The sequence below is a fragment of the Pangasianodon hypophthalmus genome, chromosome 1, assembly GCF_027358585.1.
Source record: "Pangasianodon hypophthalmus isolate fPanHyp1 chromosome 1, fPanHyp1.pri, whole genome shotgun sequence".
Lineage (NCBI taxonomy): Eukaryota > Metazoa > Chordata > Actinopteri > Siluriformes > Pangasiidae > Pangasianodon > Pangasianodon hypophthalmus.
In genome coordinates, this window is record NC_069710.1 from 10,030,147 (window position 1) to 10,052,779 (window position 22,633).

Here is a 22,633-nt window from a genome sequence, read left to right on the forward strand (position 1 = left end):
GAATGGGAACAAATGGCTATCTCTATAAATGATTGGGAGCTAGTAATCTGGCTCAGGGCAAAGACCAGAACAATAGGAACAGCTAGAGTGAAGTAAGTGACAGAACTCCAGACCCACAGCCAGTTCCAACATGGCTTAAACAGTCAGTGAGTCAGTGACTGAGTGAATGAAGGAATGAATGAATGGGAACGAATGGCTATCTCTATAAGTGATTGGGAACTAGTAATCTGGCTCAGGGTAAGGTACCTTGAGCACCCTGCCTCCACCCTGATATCTTTTATAGCTCCTGCCAATGAAAAAAGGCAAAGTACCCTATGGTACTTTAAAAAAAAAAAAATAAAAAAAAAAAAAAAAACAGATGTAAATTGTAATTGGTTCAGCACTGCTCAGTGGAAAAAGGAGGGGGCAAAATAGGTCTTAATGCAATCTGTAGCCCATATCTGACTCTAAACAAATCCTACATCTATAGCTGCTGCTCTGCCTTTTTGCAATAGCTATCAAAGCCATCAAGGTGTACGAGGTCGGCACAAGCCACCTCACCCTGGGCCAGCTTTCTAGCTTTCCAAAAGAGTTTCGGAGGCCTGGGCCTTCTTGGTTGGTAGCTCAGGTTTCTCTTTATTCACACGTAAATCTTTCACCTTTTACTAAAGATTTCTGTGGGGTGGAATGTTGATGAGTTCTACTTATTTATCTGGGCTGTCCTGTTGCAAAGCTGGCCGTTTCGTGGTTTGGCCTAAGAGTTGGCCAAGGCTCTGTTGGGGATGGAGTCTAAGTGAGGGAATCTATGAATAAATAAATAAGTAAACAGGTAAGAGCCTTACTTTTTTTTCGCCACATCCAAGGCTGGCAAATCAACCGCTACCACCCATTGTCTACATTGGTTCTTTCTCTAGGAACACCGCAAAGACCAGAACAATAGGGACGGCTAGAGTGAAGTACAAGACAGAACCCCAGACCCACAGCTAGTTCCAACATGGCTTAAACAGTCAGTGACTGAGTGAATGAATGAATGGGAACGAATGGCTATCTCTATAAGTGATTAGGAGCTAGTAATCTGGCTCAGGGCAAAGACCAGAACAATAGGAACAGCTAGAGTGAAGTAAGTGACAGAACTCCGGACCCACAGCCAGTTCCAACATGGCTTAAACAGTCAGTCAGTCAGTGACTGAGTGAATGAATGAATGAATGAATGGGAACGAATGGCTATCTCTATAAGTGATTGGGAACTAGTAATCTGGCTCAGGGTAAGGTACCTTGAGCACCCTGCCTCCACCCTGATATCTTTTATAGCTCCTGCCAAAGAAAAAAGGCAAAGCACCCTATGGTTCTTTCTCTAGGAACACCGCAAAGACCAGAACAATAGGAACAGCTAGAGTGAAGTAAGTGACAGAACTCCAGACCCACAGCCAGTTCCAACATGGCTTAAACAGTCAGTGAGTCAGTGACTGAGTGAAGGAATGAATGACTTTGAATGAATGGCTATCTCTATAAGTGATTGGGAACTAGTAATCTGGCTCAGGGTAAGGTACCTTGAGCACCCTGCCTCCACCCTGAGGCCTTTATAGCTCCTGCCAATGAAAAAAGGCAAAGTACACTATGGTACTTTAAAAAAAAAAAAAAACAGATGTAAATTGTAATTGGTTCAGCACTGCTCAGTGGAAAAAGGAGGGGGCAAAATAGGTCTTAATGCAATCTGTAGCCCATATCTGACTCTAAACAAATCCTACATCTATAGCTGCTGCTCTGCCTTTTTGCAATAGCTATCAAAGCCATCAAGGTGTACGAGGTCGGCACAAGCCACCTCACCCTGGGCCAGCTTTCTAGCTTTCCAAAAGAGTTTCGGAGGCCTGGGCCTTCTTGGTTTGTAGCTCAGGTTTCTCTTTATTCACACGTAAATCTTTCACCTTTTCCTAAAGATTTCTGTGGGGTGGAATGTTGATGAGTTCTACTTATTTATCTGGGCTGTCCTGTTGCAAAGCTGGCCTAAGAGATGGCTAAGGCTCTGTTGGGGATGGAGTCTAAGTGAGGGAATCTATGAATAAATAAATAATTAAACAGGTAAGAGCCTTACTTTTTTTTCGCCACATCCAAGGCTGGCAAATCAACCGCTACCACCCATTGTCTACATTGGTTCTTTCTCTAGGAACACCGCAAAGACCAGAACAATAGGGACGGCTAGAGTGAAGTACAAGACAGAACCCCAGACCCACAGCTAGTTCCAACATGGCTTAAACAGTCAGTGACTGAGTGAATGAATGAATGGGAACAAATGGCTATCTCTATAAGTGATTGGGAGCTAGTAATCTGGCTCAGGGCAAAGACCAGAACAATAGGAACAGCTAGAGTGAAGTAAGTGACAGAACTCCAGACCCACAGCCAATTCCAACACGGCTTAAACAGTCAGTGAGTCAGTGACTGAGTGAATGAATGAATGAATGGGAACGAATGGCTATCTCTATAAGTGATTGGGAACTAGTAATCTGGCTCAGGGTAAGGTACCTTGAGCACCCTGCCTCCACCCTGATATCTTTTATAGCTCCTGCCAATGAAAAAAGGCAAAGTACCCTATGGTACTTTAAAAAAAAAAAAAAAAAAAAAAAACACATGTAAATTGTAATTGGTTCAGCACTGCTCAGTGGAAAAAGGAGGGGGCAAAATAGGTCTTAATGCAATCTGTAGCCCATATCTGACTCTAAACAAATCCTACATCTATAGCTGCTGCTCTGCCTTTTTGCAATAGCTATCAAAGCCATCAAGGTGTACGAGGTCGGCACAAGCCACCTCACCCTGGGCCAGCTTTCTAGCTTTCCAAAAGAGTTTCGGAGGCCTGGGCCTTCTTGGTTTGTAGCTCAGGTTTCTCTTTATTCACACGTAAATCTTTCACCTTTTACTAAAGATTTCTGTGGGGTGGAATGTTGATGAGTTCTACTTATTTATCTGGGCTGTCCTGTTGCAAAGCTGGCCGTTTCGTGGTTTGGCCTAAGAGTTGGCCAAGGCTCTGTTGGGGATGGAGTCTAAGTGAGGGAATCTATGAATAAATAAATAAGTAAACAGGTAAGAGCCTTACTTTTTTTTCGCCACATCCAAGGCTGGCAAATCAACCGCTACCACCCATTGTCTACATTGGTTCTTTCTCTAGGAACACCGCAAAGACCAGAACAATAGGGACGGCTAGAGTGAAGTACAAGACAGAACCCCAGACCCACAGCTAGTTCCAACATGGCTTAAACAGTCAGTGACTGAGTGAATGAATGAATGGGAACGAATGGCTATCTCTATAAGTGATTAGGAGCTAGTAATCTGGCTCAGGGCAAAGACCAGAACAATAGGAACAGCTAGAGTGAAGTAAGTGACAGAACTCCGGACCCACAGCCAGTTCCAACATGGCTTAAACAGTCAGTCAGTCAGTGACTGAGTGAATGAATGAATGAATGAATGGGAACGAATGGCTATCTCTATAAGTGATTGGGAACTAGTAATCTGGCTCAGGGTAAGGTACCTTGAGCACCCTGCCTCCACCCTGATATCTTTTATAGCTCCTGCCAAAGAAAAAAGGCAAAGCACCCTATGGTTCTTTCTCTAGGAACACCGCAAAGACCAGAACAATAGGAACAGCTAGAGTGAAGTAAGTGACAGAACTCCAGACCCACAGCCAGTTCCAACATGGCTTAAACAGTCAGTGAGTCAGTGACTGAGTGAAGGAATGAATGACTTTGAATGAATGGCTATCTCTATAAGTGATTGGGAACTAGTAATCTGGCTCAGGGTAAGGTACCTTGAGCACCCTGCCTCCACCCTGAGGCCTTTATAGCTCCTGCCAATGAAAAAAGGCAAAGTACACTATGGTACTTTAAAAAAAAAAAAAAACAGATGTAAATTGTAATTGGTTCAGCACTGCTCAGTGGAAAAAGGAGGGGGCAAAATAGGTCTTAATGCAATCTGTAGCCCATATCTGACTCTAAACAAATCCTACATCTATAGCTGCTGCTCTGCCTTTTTGCAATAGCTATCAAAGCCATCAAGGTGTACGAGGTCGGCACAAGCCACCTCACCCTGGGCCAGCTTTCTAGCTTTCCAAAAGAGTTTCGGAGGCCTGGGCCTTCTTGGTTTGTAGCTCAGGTTTCTCTTTATTCACACGTAAATCTTTCACCTTTTCCTAAAGATTTCTGTGGGGTGGAATGTTGATGAGTTCTACTTATTTATCTGGGCTGTCCTGTTGCAAAGCTGGCCTAAGAGATGGCTAAGGCTCTGTTGGGGATGGAGTCTAAGTGAGGGAATCTATGAATAAATAAATAATTAAACAGGTAAGAGCCTTACTTTTTTTCCCCCACATCCAAGGCTGGCAAATCAACCGCTACCACCCATTGTCTACATTGGTTCTTTCTCTAGGAACACCGCAAAGACCAGAACAATAGGGACGGCTAGAGTGAAGTACAAGACAGAACCCCAGACCCACAGCTAGTTCCAACATGGCTTAAACAGTCAGTGACTGAGTGAATGAATGAATGGGAACAAATGGCTATCTCTATAAATGATTGGGAGCTAGTAATCTGGCTCAGGGCAAAGACCAGAACAATAGGAACAGCTAGAGTGAAGTAAGTGACAGAACTCCAGACCCACAGCCAGTTCCAACATGGCTTAAACAGTCAGTGAGTCAGTGACTGAGTGAATGAAGGAATGAATGAATGGGAACGAATGGCTATCTCTATAAGTGATTGGGAACTAGTAATCTGGCTCAGGGTAAGGTACCTTGAGCACCCTGCCTCCACCCTGATATCTTTTATAGCTCCTGCCAATGAAAAAAGGCAAAGTACCCTATGGTTCTTTCTCTAGGAACACCGCAAAGACCACAACAATAGGAACAGCTAGAGTGAAGTAAGTGACAGAACTCCAGACCCACAGCCAGTTCCAACATGGCTTAAACAGTCAGTGAGTCAGTGACTGAGTGAATGAAGGAATGACTTTGAATGAATGGCTATCTCTATAAGTGATTGGGAACTAGTAATCTGGCTCAGGGTAAGGTACCTTGAGCACCCTGCCTCCACCCTGAGGCCTTTATAGCTCCTGCCAATGAAAAAAGGCAAAGTACCCTATGGTACTTTAAAAAAAAAAAAAAAAAAAAAAACAGATGTAAATTGTAATTGGTTCAGCACTGCTCAGTGGAAAAAGGAGGGGGCAAAATAGGTCTTAATGCAATCTGTAGCCCATATCTGACTCTAAACAAATCCTACATCTATAGCTGCTGCTCTGCCTTTTTGCAATAGCTATCAAAGCCATCAAGGTGTACGAGGTCGGCACAAGCCACCTCACCCTGGGCCAGCTTTCTAGCTTTCCAAAAGAGTTTCGGAGGCCTGGGCCTTCTTGGTTTGTAGCTCAGGTTTCTCTTTATTCACACGTAAATCTTTCACCTTTTACTAAAGATTTCTGTGGGGTGGAATGTTGATGAGTTCTACTTATTTATCTGGGCTGTCCTGTTGCAAAGCTGGCCTAAGAGATGGCCAAGGCTCTGTTGGGGATGGAGTCTAAGTGAGGGAATCTATGAATAAATAAATAATTAAACAGGTAAGAGCCTTACTTTTTTTCCCCCATGTCCAAGGCTGGCAAATCAACCGCTACCACCCATTGTCTACATTGGTTCTTTCTCTAGGAACACCGCAAAGACCAGAACAATAGGGACGGCTAGAGTGAAGTACAAGACAGAACCCCAGACCCACAGCTAGTTCCAACATGGCTTAAACAGTCAGTGACTGAGTGAATGAATGAATGGGAACGAATGGCTATCTCTATAAATGATTGGGAGCTAGTAATCTGGCTCAGGGCAAAGACCAGAACAATAGGAACAGCTAGAGTGAAGTAAGTGACAGAACTCCGGACCCACAGCCAGTTCCAACATGGCTTAAACAGTCAGTCAGTCAGTGACTGAGTGAATGAATGAATGAATGAATGAATAGGAACGAATGGCTATCTCTATAAGTGATTGGGAACTAGTAATCTGGCTCAGGGTAAGGTACCTTGAGCACCCTGCCTCCACCCTGATATCTTTTATAGCTCCTGCCAAAGAAAAAAGGCAAAGCACCCTATGGTTCTTTCTCTAGGAACACCGCAAAGACCACAACAATAGGAACAGCTAGAGTGAAGTAAGTGACAGAACTCCAGACCCACAGCCAGTTCCAACATGGCTTAAACAGTCAGTGAGTCAGTGACTGAGTGAAGGAATGAATGACTTTGAATGAATGGCTATCTCTATAAGTGATTGGGAACTAGTAATCTGGCTCAGGGTAAGGTACCTTGAGCACCCTGCCTCCACCCTGAGGCCTTTATAGCTCCTGCCAATGAAAAAAGGCAAAGTACCCTATGGTACTTTAAAAAAAAAAAAAAAAAAAAAAACAGATGTAAATTGTAATTGGTTCAGCACTGCTCAGTGGAAAAAGGAGGGGGCAAAATAGGTCTTAATGCAATCTGTAGCCCATATCTGACTCTAAACAAATCCTACATCTATAGCTGCTGCTCTGCCTTTTTGCAATAGCTATCAAAGCCATCAAGGTGTACGAGGTCGGCACAAGCCACCTCACCCTGGGCCAGCTTTCTAGCTTTCCAAAAGAGTTTCGGAGGCCTGGGCCTTCTTGGTTGGTAGCTCAGGTTTCTCTTTATTCACACGTAAATCTTTCACCTTTTACTAAAGATTTCTGTGGGGTGGAATGTTGATGAGTTCTACTTATTTATCTGGGCTGTCCTGTTGCAAAGCTGGCCGTTTCGTGGTTTGGCCTAAGAGTTGGCCAAGGCTCTGTTGGGGATGGAGTCTAAGTGAGGGAATCTATGAATAAATAAATAAGTAAACAGGTAAGAGCCTTACTTTTTTTTCGCCACATCCAAGGCTGGCAAATCAACCGCTACCACCCATTGTCTACATTGGTTCTTTCTCTAGGAACACCGCAAAGACCAGAACAATAGGGACGGCTAGAGTGAAGTACAAGACAGAACCCCAGACCCACAGCTAGTTCCAACATGGCTTAAACAGTCAGTGACTGAGTGAATGAATGAATGGGAACGAATGGCTATCTCTATAAGTGATTAGGAGCTAGTAATCTGGCTCAGGGCAAAGACCAGAACAATAGGAACAGCTAGAGTGAAGTAAGTGACAGAACTCCGGACCCACAGCCAGTTCCAACATGGCTTAAACAGTCAGTCAGTCAGTGACTGAGTGAATGAATGAATGAATGAATGGGAACGAATGGCTATCTCTATAAGTGATTGGGAACTAGTAATCTGGCTCAGGGTAAGGTACCTTGAGCACCCTGCCTCCACCCTGATATCTTTTATAGCTCCTGCCAAAGAAAAAAGGCAAAGCACCCTATGGTTCTTTCTCTAGGAACACCGCAAAGACCAGAACAATAGGAACAGCTAGAGTGAAGTAAGTGACAGAACTCCAGACCCACAGCCAGTTCCAACATGGCTTAAACAGTCAGTGAGTCAGTGACTGAGTGAAGGAATGAATGACTTTGAATGAATGGCTATCTCTATAAGTGATTGGGAACTAGTAATCTGGCTCAGGGTAAGGTACCTTGAGCACCCTGCCTCCACCCTGAGGCCTTTATAGCTCCTGCCAATGAAAAAAGGCAAAGTACACTATGGTACTTTAAAAAAAAAAAAAAACAGATGTAAATTGTAATTGGTTCAGCACTGCTCAGTGGAAAAAGGAGGGGGCAAAATAGGTCTTAATGCAATCTGTAGCCCATATCTGACTCTAAACAAATCCTACATCTATAGCTGCTGCTCTGCCTTTTTGCAATAGCTATCAAAGCCATCAAGGTGTACGAGGTCGGCACAAGCCACCTCACCCTGGGCCAGCTTTCTAGCTTTCCAAAAGAGTTTCGGAGGCCTGGGCCTTCTTGGTTTGTAGCTCAGGTTTCTCTTTATTCACACGTAAATCTTTCACCTTTTCCTAAAGATTTCTGTGGGGTGGAATGTTGATGAGTTCTACTTATTTATCTGGGCTGTCCTGTTGCAAAGCTGGCCTAAGAGATGGCTAAGGCTCTGTTGGGGATGGAGTCTAAGTGAGGGAATCTATGAATAAATAAATAATTAAACAGGTAAGAGCCTTACTTTTTTTTCGCCACATCCAAGGCTGGCAAATCAACCGCTACCACCCATTGTCTACATTGGTTCTTTCTCTAGGAACACCGCAAAGACCAGAACAATAGGGACGGCTAGAGTGAAGTACAAGACAGAACCCCAGACCCACAGCTAGTTCCAACATGGCTTAAACAGTCAGTGACTGAGTGAATGAATGAATGGGAACAAATGGCTATCTCTATAAGTGATTGGGAGCTAGTAATCTGGCTCAGGGCAAAGACCAGAACAATAGGAACAGCTAGAGTGAAGTAAGTGACAGAACTCCAGACCCACAGCCAATTCCAACACGGCTTAAACAGTCAGTGAGTCAGTGACTGAGTGAATGAATGAATGAATGGGAACGAATGGCTATCTCTATAAGTGATTGGGAACTAGTAATCTGGCTCAGGGTAAGGTACCTTGAGCACCCTGCCTCCACCCTGATATCTTTTATAGCTCCTGCCAATGAAAAAAGGCAAAGTACCCTATGGTACTTTAAAAAAAAAAAAAAAAAAAAAAAAAAAAAACAGATGTAAATTGTAATTGGTTCAGCACTGCTCAGTGGAAAAAGGAGGGGGCAAAATAGGTCTTAATGCAATCTGTAGCCCATATCTGACTCTAAACAAATCCTACATCTATAGCTGCTGCTCTGCCTTTTTGCAATAGCTATCAAAGCCATCAAGGTGTACGAGGTCGGCACAAGCCACCTCACCCTGGGCCAGCTTTCTAGCTTTCCAAAAGAGTTTCGGAGGCCTGGGCCTTCTTGGTTGGTAGCTCAGGTTTCTCTTTATTCACACGTAAATCTTTCACCTTTTACTAAAGATTTCTGTGGGGTGGAATGTTGATGAGTTCTACTTATTTATCTGGGCTGTCCTGTTGCAAAGCTGGCCGTTTCGTGGTTTGGCCTAAGAGTTGGCCAAGGCTCTGTTGGGGATGGAGTCTAAGTGAGGGAATCTATGAATAAATAAATAAGTAAACAGGTAAGAGCCTTACTTTTTTTTCGCCACATCCAAGGCTGGCAAATCAACCGCTACCACCCATTGTCTACATTGGTTCTTTCTCTAGGAACACCGCAAAGACCAGAACAATAGGGACGGCTAGAGTGAAGTACAAGACAGAACCCCAGACCCACAGCTAGTTCCAACATGGCTTAAACAGTCAGTGACTGAGTGAATGAATGAATGGGAACGAATGGCTATCTCTATAAGTGATTAGGAGCTAGTAATCTGGCTCAGGGCAAAGACCAGAACAATAGGAACAGCTAGAGTGAAGTAAGTGACAGAACTCCGGACCCACAGCCAGTTCCAACATGGCTTAAACAGTCAGTCAGTCAGTGACTGAGTGAATGAATGAATGAATGAATGGGAACGAATGGCTATCTCTATAAGTGATTGGGAACTAGTAATCTGGCTCAGGGTAAGGTACCTTGAGCACCCTGCCTCCACCCTGATATCTTTTATAGCTCCTGCCAAAGAAAAAAGGCAAAGCACCCTATGGTTCTTTCTCTAGGAACACCGCAAAGACCAGAACAATAGGAACAGCTAGAGTGAAGTAAGTGACAGAACTCCAGACCCACAGCCAGTTCCAACATGGCTTAAACAGTCAGTGAGTCAGTGACTGAGTGAAGGAATGAATGACTTTGAATGAATGGCTATCTCTATAAGTGATTGGGAACTAGTAATCTGGCTCAGGGTAAGGTACCTTGAGCACCCTGCCTCCACCCTGAGGCCTTTATAGCTCCTGCCAATGAAAAAAGGCAAAGTACACTATGGTACTTTAAAAAAAAAAAAAAACAGATGTAAATTGTAATTGGTTCAGCACTGCTCAGTGGAAAAAGGAGGGGGCAAAATAGGTCTTAATGCAATCTGTAGCCCATATCTGACTCTAAACAAATCCTACATCTATAGCTGCTGCTCTGCCTTTTTGCAATAGCTATCAAAGCCATCAAGGTGTACGAGGTCGGCACAAGCCACCTCACCCTGGGCCAGCTTTCTAGCTTTCCAAAAGAGTTTCGGAGGCCTGGGCCTTCTTGGTTTGTAGCTCAGGTTTCTCTTTATTCACACGTAAATCTTTCACCTTTTCCTAAAGATTTCTGTGGGGTGGAATGTTGATGAGTTCTACTTATTTATCTGGGCTGTCCTGTTGCAAAGCTGGCCTAAGAGATGGCTAAGGCTCTGTTGGGGATGGAGTCTAAGTGAGGGAATCTATGAATAAATAAATAATTAAACAGGTAAGAGCCTTACTTTTTTTCCCCCACATCCAAGGCTGGCAAATCAACCGCTACCACCCATTGTCTACATTGGTTCTTTCTCTAGGAACACCGCAAAGACCAGAACAATAGGGACGGCTAGAGTGAAGTACAAGACAGAACCCCAGACCCACAGCTAGTTCCAACATGGCTTAAACAGTCAGTGACTGAGTGAATGAATGAATGGGAACAAATGGCTATCTCTATAAATGATTGGGAGCTAGTAATCTGGCTCAGGGCAAAGACCAGAACAATAGGAACAGCTAGAGTGAAGTAAGTGACAGAACTCCAGACCCACAGCCAGTTCCAACATGGCTTAAACAGTCAGTGAGTCAGTGACTGAGTGAATGAAGGAATGAATGAATGGGAACGAATGGCTATCTCTATAAGTGATTGGGAACTAGTAATCTGGCTCAGGGTAAGGTACCTTGAGCACCCTGCCTCCACCCTGATATCTTTTATAGCTCCTGCCAATGAAAAAAGGCAAAGTACCCTATGGTACTTTAAAAAAAAAAAAAAAAAAAAAAAAAAAAAACAGATGTAAATTGTAATTGGTTCAGCACTGCTCAGTGGAAAAAGGAGGGGGCAAAATAGGTCTTAATGCAATCTGTAGCCCATATCTGACTCTAAACAAATCCTACATCTATAGCTGCTGCTCTGCCTTTTTGCAATAGCTATCAAAGCCATCAAGGTGTACGAGGTCGGCACAAGCCACCTCACCCTGGGCCAGCTTTCTAGCTTTCCAAAAGAGTTTCGGAGGCCTGGGCCTTCTTGGTTGGTAGCTCAGGTTTCTCTTTATTCACACGTAAATCTTTCACCTTTTACTAAAGATTTCTGTGGGGTGGAATGTTGATGAGTTCTACTTATTTATCTGGGCTGTCCTGTTGCAAAGCTGGCCGTTTCGTGGTTTGGCCTAAGAGTTGGCCAAGGCTCTGTTGGGGATGGAGTCTAAGTGAGGGAATCTATGAATAAATAAATAAGTAAACAGGTAAGAGCCTTACTTTTTTTTCGCCACATCCAAGGCTGGCAAATCAACCGCTACCACCCATTGTCTACATTGGTTCTTTCTCTAGGAACACCGCAAAGACCAGAACAATAGGGACGGCTAGAGTGAAGTACAAGACAGAACCCCAGACCCACAGCTAGTTCCAACATGGCTTAAACAGTCAGTGACTGAGTGAATGAATGAATGGGAACGAATGGCTATCTCTATAAGTGATTAGGAGCTAGTAATCTGGCTCAGGGCAAAGACCAGAACAATAGGAACAGCTAGAGTGAAGTAAGTGACAGAACTCCGGACCCACAGCCAGTTCCAACATGGCTTAAACAGTCAGTCAGTCAGTGACTGAGTGAATGAATGAATGAATGAATGGGAACGAATGGCTATCTCTATAAGTGATTGGGAACTAGTAATCTGGCTCAGGGTAAGGTACCTTGAGCACCCTGCCTCCACCCTGATATCTTTTATAGCTCCTGCCAAAGAAAAAAGGCAAAGCACCCTATGGTTCTTTCTCTAGGAACACCGCAAAGACCAGAACAATAGGAACAGCTAGAGTGAAGTAAGTGACAGAACTCCAGACCCACAGCCAGTTCCAACATGGCTTAAACAGTCAGTGAGTCAGTGACTGAGTGAAGGAATGAATGACTTTGAATGAATGGCTATCTCTATAAGTGATTGGGAACTAGTAATCTGGCTCAGGGTAAGGTACCTTGAGCACCCTGCCTCCACCCTGAGGCCTTTATAGCTCCTGCCAATGAAAAAAGGCAAAGTACACTATGGTACTTTAAAAAAAAAAAAAAACAGATGTAAATTGTAATTGGTTCAGCACTGCTCAGTGGAAAAAGGAGGGGGCAAAATAGGTCTTAATGCAATCTGTAGCCCATATCTGACTCTAAACAAATCCTACATCTATAGCTGCTGCTCTGCCTTTTTGCAATAGCTATCAAAGCCATCAAGGTGTACGAGGTCGGCACAAGCCACCTCACCCTGGGCCAGCTTTCTAGCTTTCCAAAAGAGTTTCGGAGGCCTGGGCCTTCTTGGTTTGTAGCGCAGGTTTCTCTTTATTCACACGTAAATCTTTCACCTTTTCCTAAAGATTTCTGTGGGGTGGAATGTTGATGAGTTCTACTTATTTATCTGGGCTGTCCTGTTGCAAAGCTGGCCTAAGAGATGGCTAAGGCTCTGTTGGGGATGGAGTCTAAGTGAGGGAATCTATGAATAAATAAATAATTAAACAGGTAAGAGCCTTACTTTTTTTTCGCCACATCCAAGGCTGGCAAATCAACCGCTACCACCCATTGTCTACATTGGTTCTTTCTCTAGGAACACCGCAAAGACCAGAACAATAGGGACGGCTAGAGTGAAGTACAAGACAGAACCCCAGACCCACAGCTAGTTCCAACATGGCTTAAACAGTCAGTGACTGAGTGAATGAATGAATGGGAACAAATGGCTATCTCTATAAGTGATTGGGAGCTAGTAATCTGGCTCAGGGCAAAGACCAGAACAATAGGAACAGCTAGAGTGAAGTAAGTGACAGAACTCCAGACCCACAGCCAATTCCAACACGGCTTAAACAGTCAGTGAGTCAGTGACTGAGTGAATGAATGAATGAATGGGAACGAATGGCTATCTCTATAAGTGATTGGGAACTAGTAATCTGGCTCAGGGTAAGGTACCTTGAGCACCCTGCCTCCACCCTGATATCTTTTATAGCTCCTGCCAATGAAAAAAGGCAAAGTACCCTATGGTACTTTAAAAAAAAAAAAAAAAAAAAAAAACAGATGTAAATTGTAATTGGTTCAGCACTGCTCAGTGGAAAAAGGAGGGGGCAAAATAGGTCTTAATGCAATCTGTAGCCCATATCTGACTCTAAACAAATCCTACATCTATAGCTGCTGCTCTGCCTTTTTGCAATAGCTATCAAAGCCATCAAGGTGTACGAGGTCGGCACAAGCCACCTCACCCTGGGCCAGCTTTCTAGCTTTCCAAAAGAGTTTCGGAGGCCTGGGCCTTCTTGGTTTGTAGCTCAGGTTTCTCTTTATTCACACGTAAATCTTTCACCTTTTCCTAAAGATTTCTGTGGGGTGGAATGTTGATGAGTTCTACTTATTTATCTGGGCTGTCCTGTTGCAAAGCTGGCCGTTTCGTGGTTTGGCCTAAGAGATGGCCAAGGCTCTGTTGGGGATGGAGTCTAAGTGAGGGAATCTATGAATAAATAAATAATTAAACAGGTAAGAGCCTTACTTTTTTTCCCCCATGTCCAAGGCTGGCAAATCAACCGCTACCACCCATTGTCTACATTGGTTCTTTCTCTAGGAACACCGCAAAGACCAGAACAATAGGGACGGCTAGAGTGAAGTACAAGACAGAACCCCAGACCCACAGCTAGTTCCAACATGGCTTAAACAGTCAGTGACTGAGTGAATGAATGAATGGGAACGAATGGCTATCTCTATAAATGATTGGGAGCTAGTAATCTGGCTCAGGGCAAAGACCAGAACAATAGGAACAGCTAGAGTGAAGTAAGTGACAGAACTCCGGACCCACAGCCAGTTCCAACATGGCTTAAACAGTCAGTCAGTCAGTGACTGAGTGAATGAAGGAATGAATGAATGAATAGGAACGAATGGCTATCTCTATAAGTGATTGGGAACTAGTAATCTGGCTCAGGGTAAGGTACCTTGAGCACCCTGCCTCCACCCTGATATCTTTTATAGCTCCTGCCAAAGAAAAAAGGCAAAGCACCCTATGGTTCTTTCTCTAGGAACACCGCAAAGACCACAACAATAGGAACAGCTAGAGTGAAGTAAGTGACAGAACTCCAGACCCACAGCCAGTTCCAACATGGCTTAAACAGTCAGTGAGTCAGTGACTGAGTGAATGAAGGAATGACTTTGAATGAATGGCTATCTCTATAAGTGATTGGGAACTAGTAATCTGGCTCAGGGTAAGGTACCTTGAGCACCCTGCCTCCACCCTGAGGCCTTTATAGCTCCTGCCAATGAAAAAAGGCAAAGTACCCTATGGTACTTTAAAAAAAAAAAAAAAAAAAAAAACAGATGTAAATTGTAATTGGTTCAGCACTGCTCAGTGGAAAAAGGAGGGGGCAAAATAGGTCTTAATGCAATCTGTAGCCCATATCTGACTCTAAACAAATCCTACATCTATAGCTGCTGCTCTGCCTTTTTGCAATAGCTATCAAAGCCATCAAGGTGTACGAGGTCGGCACAAGCCACCTCACCCTGGGCCAGCTTTCTAGCTTTCCAAAAGAGTTTCGGAGGCCTGGGCCTTCTTGGTTTGTAGCTCAGGTTTCTCTTTATTCACACGTAAATCTTTCACCTTTTACTAAAGATTTCTGTGGGGTGGAATGTTGATGAGTTCTACTTATTTATCTGGGCTGTCCTGTTGCAAAGCTGGCCTAAGAGATGGCCAAGGCTCTGTTGGGGATGGAGTCTAAGTGAGGGAATCTATGAATAAATAAATAATTAAACAGGTAAGAGCCTTACTTTTTTTCCCCCATGTCCAAGGCTGGCAAATCAACCGCTACCACCCATTGTCTACATTGGTTCTTTCTCTAGGAACACCGCAAAGACCAGAACAATAGGGACGGCTAGAGTGAAGTACAAGACAGAACCCCAGACCCACAGCTAGTTCCAACATGGCTTAAACAGTCAGTGACTGAGTGAATGAATGAATGGGAACGAATGGCTATCTCTATAAATGATTGGGAGCTAGTAATCTGGCTCAGGGCAAAGACCAGAACAATAGGAACAGCTAGAGTGAAGTAAGTGACAGAACTCCGGACCCACAGCCAGTTCCAACATGGCTTAAACAGTCAGTCAGTCAGTGACTGAGTGAATGAATGAATGAATGAATGAATAGGAACGAATGGCTATCTCTATAAGTGATTGGGAACTAGTAATCTGGCTCAGGGTAAGGTACCTTGAGCACCCTGCCTCCACCCTGATATCTTTTATAGCTCCTGCCAAAGAAAAAAGGCAAAGCACCCTATGGTTCTTTCTCTAGGAACACCGCAAAGACCACAACAATAGGAACAGCTAGAGTGAAGTAAGTGACAGAACTCCAGACCCACAGCCAGTTCCAACATGGCTTAAACAGTCAGTGAGTCAGTGACTGAGTGAAGGAATGAATGACTTTGAATGAATGGCTATCTCTATAAGTGATTGGGAACTAGTAATCTGGCTCAGGGTAAGGTACCTTGAGCACCCTGCCTCCACCCTGAGGCCTTTATAGCTCCTGCCAATGAAAAAAGGCAAAGTACCCTATGGTACTTTAAAAAAAAAAAAAAAAAAAAAAACAGATGTAAATTGTAATTGGTTCAGCACTGCTCAGTGGAAAAAGGAGGGGGCAAAATAGGTCTTAATGCAATCTGTAGCCCATATCTGACTCTAAACAAATCCTACATCTATAGCTGCTGCTCTGCCTTTTTGCAATAGCTATCAAAGCCATCAAGGTGTACGAGGTCGGCACAAGCCACCTCACCCTGGGCCAGCTTTCTAGCTTTCCAAAAGAGTTTCGGAGGCCTGGGCCTTCTTGGTTGGTAGCTCAGGTTTCTCTTTATTCACACGTAAATCTTTCACCTTTTACTAAAGATTTCTGTGGGGTGGAATGTTGATGAGTTCTACTTATTTATCTGGGCTGTCCTGTTGCAAAGCTGGCCGTTTCGTGGTTTGGCCTAAGAGTTGGCCAAGGCTCTGTTGGGGATGGAGTCTAAGTGAGGGAATCTATGAATAAATAAATAAGTAAACAGGTAAGAGCCTTACTTTTTTTTCGCCACATCCAAGGCTGGCAAATCAACCGCTACCACCCATTGTCTACATTGGTTCTTTCTCTAGGAACACCGCAAAGACCAGAACAATAGGGACGGCTAGAGTGAAGTACAAGACAGAACCCCAGACCCACAGCTAGTTCCAACATGGCTTAAACAGTCAGTGACTGAGTGAATGAATGAATGGGAACGAATGGCTATCTCTATAAGTGATTAGGAGCTAGTAATCTGGCTCAGGGCAAAGACCAGAACAATAGGAACAGCTAGAGTGAAGTAAGTGACAGAACTCCGGACCCACAGCCAGTTCCAACATGGCTTAAACAGTCAGTCAGTCAGTGACTGAGTGAATGAATGAATGAATGAATGGGAACGAATGGCTATCTCTATAAGTGATTGGGAACTAGTAATCTGGCTCAGGGTAAGGTACCTTGAGCACCCTGCCTCCACCCTGATATCTTTTATAGCTCCTGCCAAAGAAAAAAGGCAAAGCACCCTATGGTTCTTTCTCTAGGAACACCGCAAAGACCAGAACAATAGGAACAGCTAGAGTGAAGTAAGTGACAGAACTCCAGACCCACAGCCAGTTCCAACATGGCTTAAACAGTCAGTGAGTCAGTGACTGAGTGAAGGAATGAATGACTTTGAATGAATGGCTATCTCTATAAGTGATTGGGAACTAGTAATCTGGCTCAGGGTAAGGTACCTTGAGCACCCTGCCTCCACCCTGAGGCCTTTATAGCTCCTGCCAATGAAAAAAGGCAAAGTACACTATGGTACTTTAAAAAAAAAAAAAAACAGATGTAAATTGTAATTGGTTCAGCACTGCTCAGTGGAAAAAGGAGGGGGCAAAATAGGTCTTAATGCAATCTGTAGCCCATATCTGACTCTAAACAAATCCTACATCTATAGCTGCTGCTCTGCCTTTTTGCAATAGCTATCAAAGCCATCAAGGTGTACGAGGTCGGCACAAGCCACCTCACCCTGGGCCAGCTTTCTAGCTTTCCAAAAGAGTTTCGGAGGCCTGGGCCTTCTTGGTTTGTAGCGCAGGTTTCTCTTTATTCACACGTAAATCTTTCACCTTTTCCTAAAGATTTCTGTGGGGTGGAATGTTGATGAGTTCTACTTATTTATCTGGGCTGTCCTGTTGCAAAGCTGGCCTAAGAGATGGCTAAGGCTCTGTTGGGGATGGAGTCTAAGTGAGGGAATCTATGAATAAATAAATAATTAAACAGGTAAGAGCCTTACTTTTTTTTCGCCACATCCAAGGCTGGCAAATCAACCGCTACCACCCATTGTCTACATTGGTTCTTTCTCTAGGAACACCGCAAAGACCAGAACAATAGGGACGGCTAGAGTGAAGTACAAGACAGAACCCCAGACCCACAGCTAGTTCCAACATGGCTTAAACAGTCAGTGACTGAGTGAATGAATGAATGGGAACAAATGGCTATCTCTATAAGTGATTGGGAGCTAGTAATCTGGCTCAGGGCAAAGACCAGAACAATAGGAACAGCTAGAGTGAAGTAAGTGACAGAACTCCAGACCCACAGCCAATTCCAACACGGCTTAAACAGTCAGTGAGTCAGTGACTGAGTGAATGAATGAATGAATGGGAACGAATGGCTATCTCTATAAGTGATTGGGAACTAGTAATCTGGCTCAGGGTAAGGTACCTTGAGCACCCTGCCTCCACCCTGATATCTTTTATAGCTCCTGCCAATGAAAAAAGGCAAAGTACCCTATGGTACTTTAAAAAAAAAAAAAAAAAAAAAAAACAGATGTAAATTGTAATTGGTTCAGCACTGCTCAGTGGAAAAAGGAGGGGGCAAAATAGGTCTTAATGCAATCTGTAGCCCATATCTGACTCTAAACAAATCCTACATCTATAGCTGCTGCTCTGCCTTTTTGCAATAGCTATCAAAGCCATCAAGGTGTACGAGGTCGGCACAAGCCACCTCACCCTGGGCCAGCTTTCTAGCTTTCCAAAAGAGTTTCGGAGGCCTGGGCCTTCTTGGTTTGTAGCTCAGGTTTCTCTTTATTCACACGTAAATCTTTCACCTTTTCCTAAAGATTTCTGTGGGGTGGAATGTTGATGAGTTCTACTTATTTATCTGGGCTGTCCTGTTGCAAAGCTGGCCGTTTCGTGGTTTGGCCTAAGAGATGGCCAAGGCTCTGTTGGGGATGGAGTCTAAGTGAGGGAATCTATGAATAAATAAATAATTAAACAGGTAAGAGCCTTACTTTTTTTCCCCCATGTCCAAGGCTGGCAAATCAACCGCTACCACCCATTGTCTACATTGGTTCTTTCTCTAGGAACACCGCAAAGACCAGAACAATAGGGACGGCTAGAGTGAAGTACAAGACAGAACCCCAGACCCACAGCTAGTTCCAACATGGCTTAAACAGTCAGTGACTGAGTGAATGAATGAATGGGAACGAATGGCTATCTCTATAAATGATTGGGAGCTAGTAATCTGGCTCAGGGCAAAGACCAGAACAATAGGAACAGCTAGAGTGAAGTAAGTGACAGAACTCCGGACCCACAGCCAGTTCCAACATGGCTTAAACAGTCAGTCAGTCAGTGACTGAGTGAATGAAGGAATGAATGAATGAATAGGAACGAATGGCTATCTCTATAAGTGATTGGGAACTAGTAATCTGGCTCAGGGTAAGGTACCTTGAGCACCCTGCCTCCACCCTGATATCTTTTATAGCTCCTGCCAAAGAAAAAAGGCAAAGCACCCTATGGTTCTTTCTCTAGGAACACCGCAAAGACCACAACAATAGGAACAGCTAGAGTGAAGTAAGTGACAGAACTCCAGACCCACAGCCAGTTCCAACATGGCTTAAACAGTCAGTGAGTCAGTGACTGAGTGAATGAAGGAATGACTTTGAATGAATGGCTATCTCTATAAGTGATTGGGAACTAGTAATCTGGCTCAGGGTAAGGTACCTTGAGCACCCTGCCTCCACCCTGAGGCCTTTATAGCTCCTGCCAATGAAAAAAGGCAAAGTACCCTATGGTACTTTAAAAAAAAAAAAAAAAAAAAAAACAGATGTAAATTGTAATTGGTTCAGCACTGCTCAGTGGAAAAAGGAGGGGGCAAAATAGGTCTTAATGCAATCTGTAGCCCATATCTGACTCTAAACAAATCCTACATCTATAGCTGCTGCTCTGCCTTTTTGCAATAGCTATCAAAGCCATCAAGGTGTACGAGGTCGGCACAAGCCACCTCACCCTGGGCCAGCTTTCTAGCTTTCCAAAAGAGTTTCGGAGGCCTGGGCCTTCTTGGTTTGTAGCTCAGGTTTCTCTTTATTCACACGTAAATCTTTCACCTTTTACTAAAGATTTCTGTGGGGTGGAATGTTGATGAGTTCTACTTATTTATCTGGGCTGTCCTGTTGCAAAGCTGGCCTAAGAGATGGCCAAGGCTCTGTTGGGGATGGAGTCTAAGTGAGGGAATCTATGAATAAATAAATAATTAAACAGGTAAGAGCCTTACTTTTTTTCCCCCATGTCCAAGGCTGGCAAATCAACCGCTACCACCCATTGTCTACATTGGTTCTTTCTCTAGGAACACCGCAAAGACCAGAACAATAGGGACGGCTAGAGTGAAGTACAAGACAGAACCCCAGACCCACAGCTAGTTCCAACATGGCTTAAACAGTCAGTGACTGAGTGAATGAATGAATGGGAACGAATGGCTATCTCTATAAATGATTGGGAGCTAGTAATCTGGCTCAGGGCAAAGACCAGAACAATAGGAACAGCTAGAGTGAAGTAAGTGACAGAACTCCGGACCCACAGCCAGTTCCAACATGGCTTAAACAGTCAGTCAGTCAGTGACTGAGTGAATGAATGAATGAATGAATGAATAGGAACGAATGGCTATCTCTATAAGTGATTGGGAACTAGTAATCTGGCTCAGGGTAAGGTACCTTGAGCACCCTGCCTCCACCCTGATATCTTTTATAGCTCCTGCCAAAGAAAAAAGGCAAAGCACCCTATGGTTCTTTCTCTAGGAACACCGCAAAGACCACAACAATAGGAACAGCTAGAGTGAAGTAAGTGACAGAACTCCAGACCCACAGCCAGTTCCAACATGGCTTAAACAGTCAGTGAGTCAGTGACTGAGTGAAGGAATGAATGACTTTGAATGAATGGCTATCTCTATAAGTGATTGGGAACTAGTAATCTGGCTCAGGGTAAGGTACCTTGAGCACCCTGCCTCCACCCTGAGGCCTTTATAGCTCCTGCCAATGAAAAAAGGCAAAGTACCCTATGGTACTTTAAAAAAAAAAAAAAAAAAAAAAACAGATGTAAATTGTAATTGGTTCAGCACTGCTCAGTGGAAAAAGGAGGGGGCAAAATAGGTCTTAATGCAATCTGTAGCCCATATCTGACTCTAAACAAATCCTACATCTATAGCTGCTGCTCTGCCTTTTTGCAATAGCTATCAAAGCCATCAAGGTGTACGAGGTCGGCACAAGCCACCTCACCCTGGGCCAGCTTTCTAGCTTTCCAAAAGAGTTTCGGAGGCCTGGGCCTTCTTGGTTTGTAGCTCAGGTTTCTCTTTATTCACACGTAAATCTTTCACCTTTTCCTAAAGATTTCTGTGGGGTGGAATGTTGATGAGTTCTACTTATTTATCTGGGCTGTCCTGTTGCAAAGCTGGCCGTTTCGTGGTTTGGCCTAAGAGATGGCCAAGGCTCTGTTGGGGATGGAGTCTAAGTGAGGGAATCTATGAATAAATAAATAATTAAACAGGTAAGAGCCTTACTTTTTTTCCCCCACGTCCAAGGCTGGCAAATCAACCGCTACCACCCATTGTCTACATTGGTTCTTTCTCTAGGAACACCGCAAAGACCAGAACAATAGGGACGGCTAGAGTGAAGTACAAGACAGAACCCCAGACCCACAGCTAGTTCCAACATGGCTTAAACAGTCAGTGACTGAGTGAATGAATGAATGGGAACAAATGGCTATCTCTATAAATGATTGGGAGCTAGTAATCTGGCTCAGGGCAAAGACCAGAACAATAGGAACAGCTAGAGTGAAGTAAGTGACAGAACTCCAGACCCACAGCCAGTTCCAACAAGGCTTAAACAGTCAGTGAGTCAGTGACTGAGTGAATGAAGGAATGAATGAATGGGAACGAATGGCTATCTCTATAAGTGATTGGGAACTAGTAATCTGGCTCAGGGTAAGGTACCTTGAGCACCCTGCCTCCACCCTGATATCTTTTATAGCTCCTGCCAATGAAAAAAGGCAAAGTACCCTATGGTACTTTAAAAAAAAAAAAAAAAAAAAAAAAAAAAAACAGATGTAAATTGTAATTGGTTCAGCACTGCTCAGTGGAAAAAGGAGGGGGCAAAATAGGTCTTAATGCAATCTGTAGCCCATATCTGACTCTAAACAAATCCTACATCTATAGCTGCTGCTCTGCCTTTTTGCAATAGCTATCAAAGCCATCAAGGTGTACGAGGTCGGCACAAGCCACCTCACCCTGGGCCAGCTTTCTAGCTTTCCAAAAGAGTTTCGGAGGCCTGGGCCTTCTTGGTTGGTAGCTCAGGTTTCTCTTTATTCACACGTAAATCTTTCACCTTTTACTAAAGATTTCTGTGGGGTGGAATGTTGATGAGTTCTACTTATTTATCTGGGCTGTCCTGTTGCAAAGCTGGCCGTTTCGTGGTTTGGCCTAAGAGTTGGCCAAGGCTCTGTTGGGGATGGAGTCTAAGTGAGGGAATCTATGAATAAATAAATAAGTAAACAGGTAAGAGCCTTACTTTTTTTTCGCCACATCCAAGGCTGGCAAATCAACCGCTACCACCCATTGTCTACATTGGTTCTTTCTCTAGGAACACCGCAAAGACCAGAACAATAGGGACGGCTAGAGTGAAGTACAAGACAGAACCCCAGACCCACAGCTAGTTCCAACATGGCTTAAACAGTCAGTGACTGAGTGAATGAATGAATGGGAACGAATGGCTATCTCTATAAGTGATTAGGAGCTAGTAATCTGGCTCAGGGCAAAGACCAGAACAATAGGAACAGCTAGAGTGAAGTAAGTGACAGAACTCCGGACCCACAGCCAGTTCCAACATGGCTTAAACAGTCAGTCAGTCAGTGACTGAGTGAATGAATGAATGAATGAATGGGAACGAATGGCTATCTCTATAAGTGATTGGGAACTAGTAATCTGGCTCAGGGTAAGGTACCTTGAGCACCCTGCCTCCACCCTGATATCTTTTATAGCTCCTGCCAAAGAAAAAAGGCAAAGCACCCTATGGTTCTTTCTCTAGGAACACCGCAAAGACCAGAACAATAGGAACAGCTAGAGTGAAGTAAGTGACAGAACTCCAGACCCACAGCCAGTTCCAACATGGCTTAAACAGTCAGTGAGTCAGTGACTGAGTGAAGGAATGAATGACTTTGAATGAATGGCTATCTCTATAAGTGATTGGGAACTAGTAATCTGGC

At 43.9% G+C, this 22,633-nt stretch overlaps 19 non-coding genes across 19 annotated transcripts; all 19 read left to right on the forward strand.

Moving 5' to 3' along the window:
• The first annotated feature begins 599 nt into the window (after positions 1-599).
• LOC128320754 (U5 spliceosomal RNA) lies at positions 600-713 on the forward strand. The gene has a single exon (XR_008304337.1). It is a non-coding gene; the product is annotated as a U5 spliceosomal RNA (small nuclear RNA).
• A 1,152-nt stretch (positions 714-1,865) lies between these two features.
• On the forward strand, positions 1,866-1,979 carry LOC128320824 (U5 spliceosomal RNA). The gene has a single exon (XR_008304410.1). It is a non-coding gene; the product is annotated as a U5 spliceosomal RNA (small nuclear RNA).
• An 866-nt stretch (positions 1,980-2,845) lies between these two features.
• LOC128320755 (U5 spliceosomal RNA) lies at positions 2,846-2,959 on the forward strand. The gene has a single exon (XR_008304338.1). It is a non-coding gene; the product is annotated as a U5 spliceosomal RNA (small nuclear RNA).
• Positions 2,960-4,111: 1,152 nt separating this feature from the next.
• On the forward strand, positions 4,112-4,225 carry LOC128320825 (U5 spliceosomal RNA). Its single transcript, XR_008304411.1, has one exon. It is a non-coding gene; the product is annotated as a U5 spliceosomal RNA (small nuclear RNA).
• A 1,144-nt stretch (positions 4,226-5,369) lies between these two features.
• On the forward strand, positions 5,370-5,483 carry LOC128320756 (U5 spliceosomal RNA). The gene has a single exon (XR_008304340.1). It is a non-coding gene; the product is annotated as a U5 spliceosomal RNA (small nuclear RNA).
• Positions 5,484-6,631: 1,148 nt separating this feature from the next.
• Positions 6,632-6,745, forward strand: LOC128320757 (U5 spliceosomal RNA). The gene has a single exon (XR_008304342.1). It is a non-coding gene; the product is annotated as a U5 spliceosomal RNA (small nuclear RNA).
• Positions 6,746-7,897: 1,152 nt separating this feature from the next.
• Positions 7,898-8,011, forward strand: LOC128320826 (U5 spliceosomal RNA). The gene has a single exon (XR_008304412.1). It is a non-coding gene; the product is annotated as a U5 spliceosomal RNA (small nuclear RNA).
• An 872-nt stretch (positions 8,012-8,883) lies between these two features.
• Positions 8,884-8,997, forward strand: LOC128320760 (U5 spliceosomal RNA). Its single transcript, XR_008304346.1, has one exon. It is a non-coding gene; the product is annotated as a U5 spliceosomal RNA (small nuclear RNA).
• A 1,152-nt stretch (positions 8,998-10,149) lies between these two features.
• Positions 10,150-10,263, forward strand: LOC128320827 (U5 spliceosomal RNA). Its single transcript, XR_008304413.1, has one exon. It is a non-coding gene; the product is annotated as a U5 spliceosomal RNA (small nuclear RNA).
• Positions 10,264-11,139: 876 nt separating this feature from the next.
• LOC128320761 (U5 spliceosomal RNA) lies at positions 11,140-11,253 on the forward strand. Its single transcript, XR_008304348.1, has one exon. It is a non-coding gene; the product is annotated as a U5 spliceosomal RNA (small nuclear RNA).
• Positions 11,254-12,405: 1,152 nt separating this feature from the next.
• LOC128320875 (U5 spliceosomal RNA) lies at positions 12,406-12,519 on the forward strand. The gene has a single exon (XR_008304469.1). It is a non-coding gene; the product is annotated as a U5 spliceosomal RNA (small nuclear RNA).
• An 866-nt stretch (positions 12,520-13,385) lies between these two features.
• Positions 13,386-13,499, forward strand: LOC128320828 (U5 spliceosomal RNA). Its single transcript, XR_008304414.1, has one exon. It is a non-coding gene; the product is annotated as a U5 spliceosomal RNA (small nuclear RNA).
• A 1,164-nt stretch (positions 13,500-14,663) lies between these two features.
• On the forward strand, positions 14,664-14,777 carry LOC128320762 (U5 spliceosomal RNA). Its single transcript, XR_008304349.1, has one exon. It is a non-coding gene; the product is annotated as a U5 spliceosomal RNA (small nuclear RNA).
• Positions 14,778-15,925: 1,148 nt separating this feature from the next.
• On the forward strand, positions 15,926-16,039 carry LOC128320764 (U5 spliceosomal RNA). The gene has a single exon (XR_008304352.1). It is a non-coding gene; the product is annotated as a U5 spliceosomal RNA (small nuclear RNA).
• Positions 16,040-17,191: 1,152 nt separating this feature from the next.
• On the forward strand, positions 17,192-17,305 carry LOC128320876 (U5 spliceosomal RNA). The gene has a single exon (XR_008304470.1). It is a non-coding gene; the product is annotated as a U5 spliceosomal RNA (small nuclear RNA).
• An 866-nt stretch (positions 17,306-18,171) lies between these two features.
• Positions 18,172-18,285, forward strand: LOC128320831 (U5 spliceosomal RNA). Its single transcript, XR_008304415.1, has one exon. It is a non-coding gene; the product is annotated as a U5 spliceosomal RNA (small nuclear RNA).
• A 1,164-nt stretch (positions 18,286-19,449) lies between these two features.
• On the forward strand, positions 19,450-19,563 carry LOC128320766 (U5 spliceosomal RNA). The gene has a single exon (XR_008304353.1). It is a non-coding gene; the product is annotated as a U5 spliceosomal RNA (small nuclear RNA).
• A 1,148-nt stretch (positions 19,564-20,711) lies between these two features.
• LOC128320832 (U5 spliceosomal RNA) lies at positions 20,712-20,825 on the forward strand. The gene has a single exon (XR_008304416.1). It is a non-coding gene; the product is annotated as a U5 spliceosomal RNA (small nuclear RNA).
• Positions 20,826-21,717: 892 nt separating this feature from the next.
• On the forward strand, positions 21,718-21,831 carry LOC128320767 (U5 spliceosomal RNA). The gene has a single exon (XR_008304354.1). It is a non-coding gene; the product is annotated as a U5 spliceosomal RNA (small nuclear RNA).
• Positions 21,832-22,633: the final 802 nt, after the last annotated feature.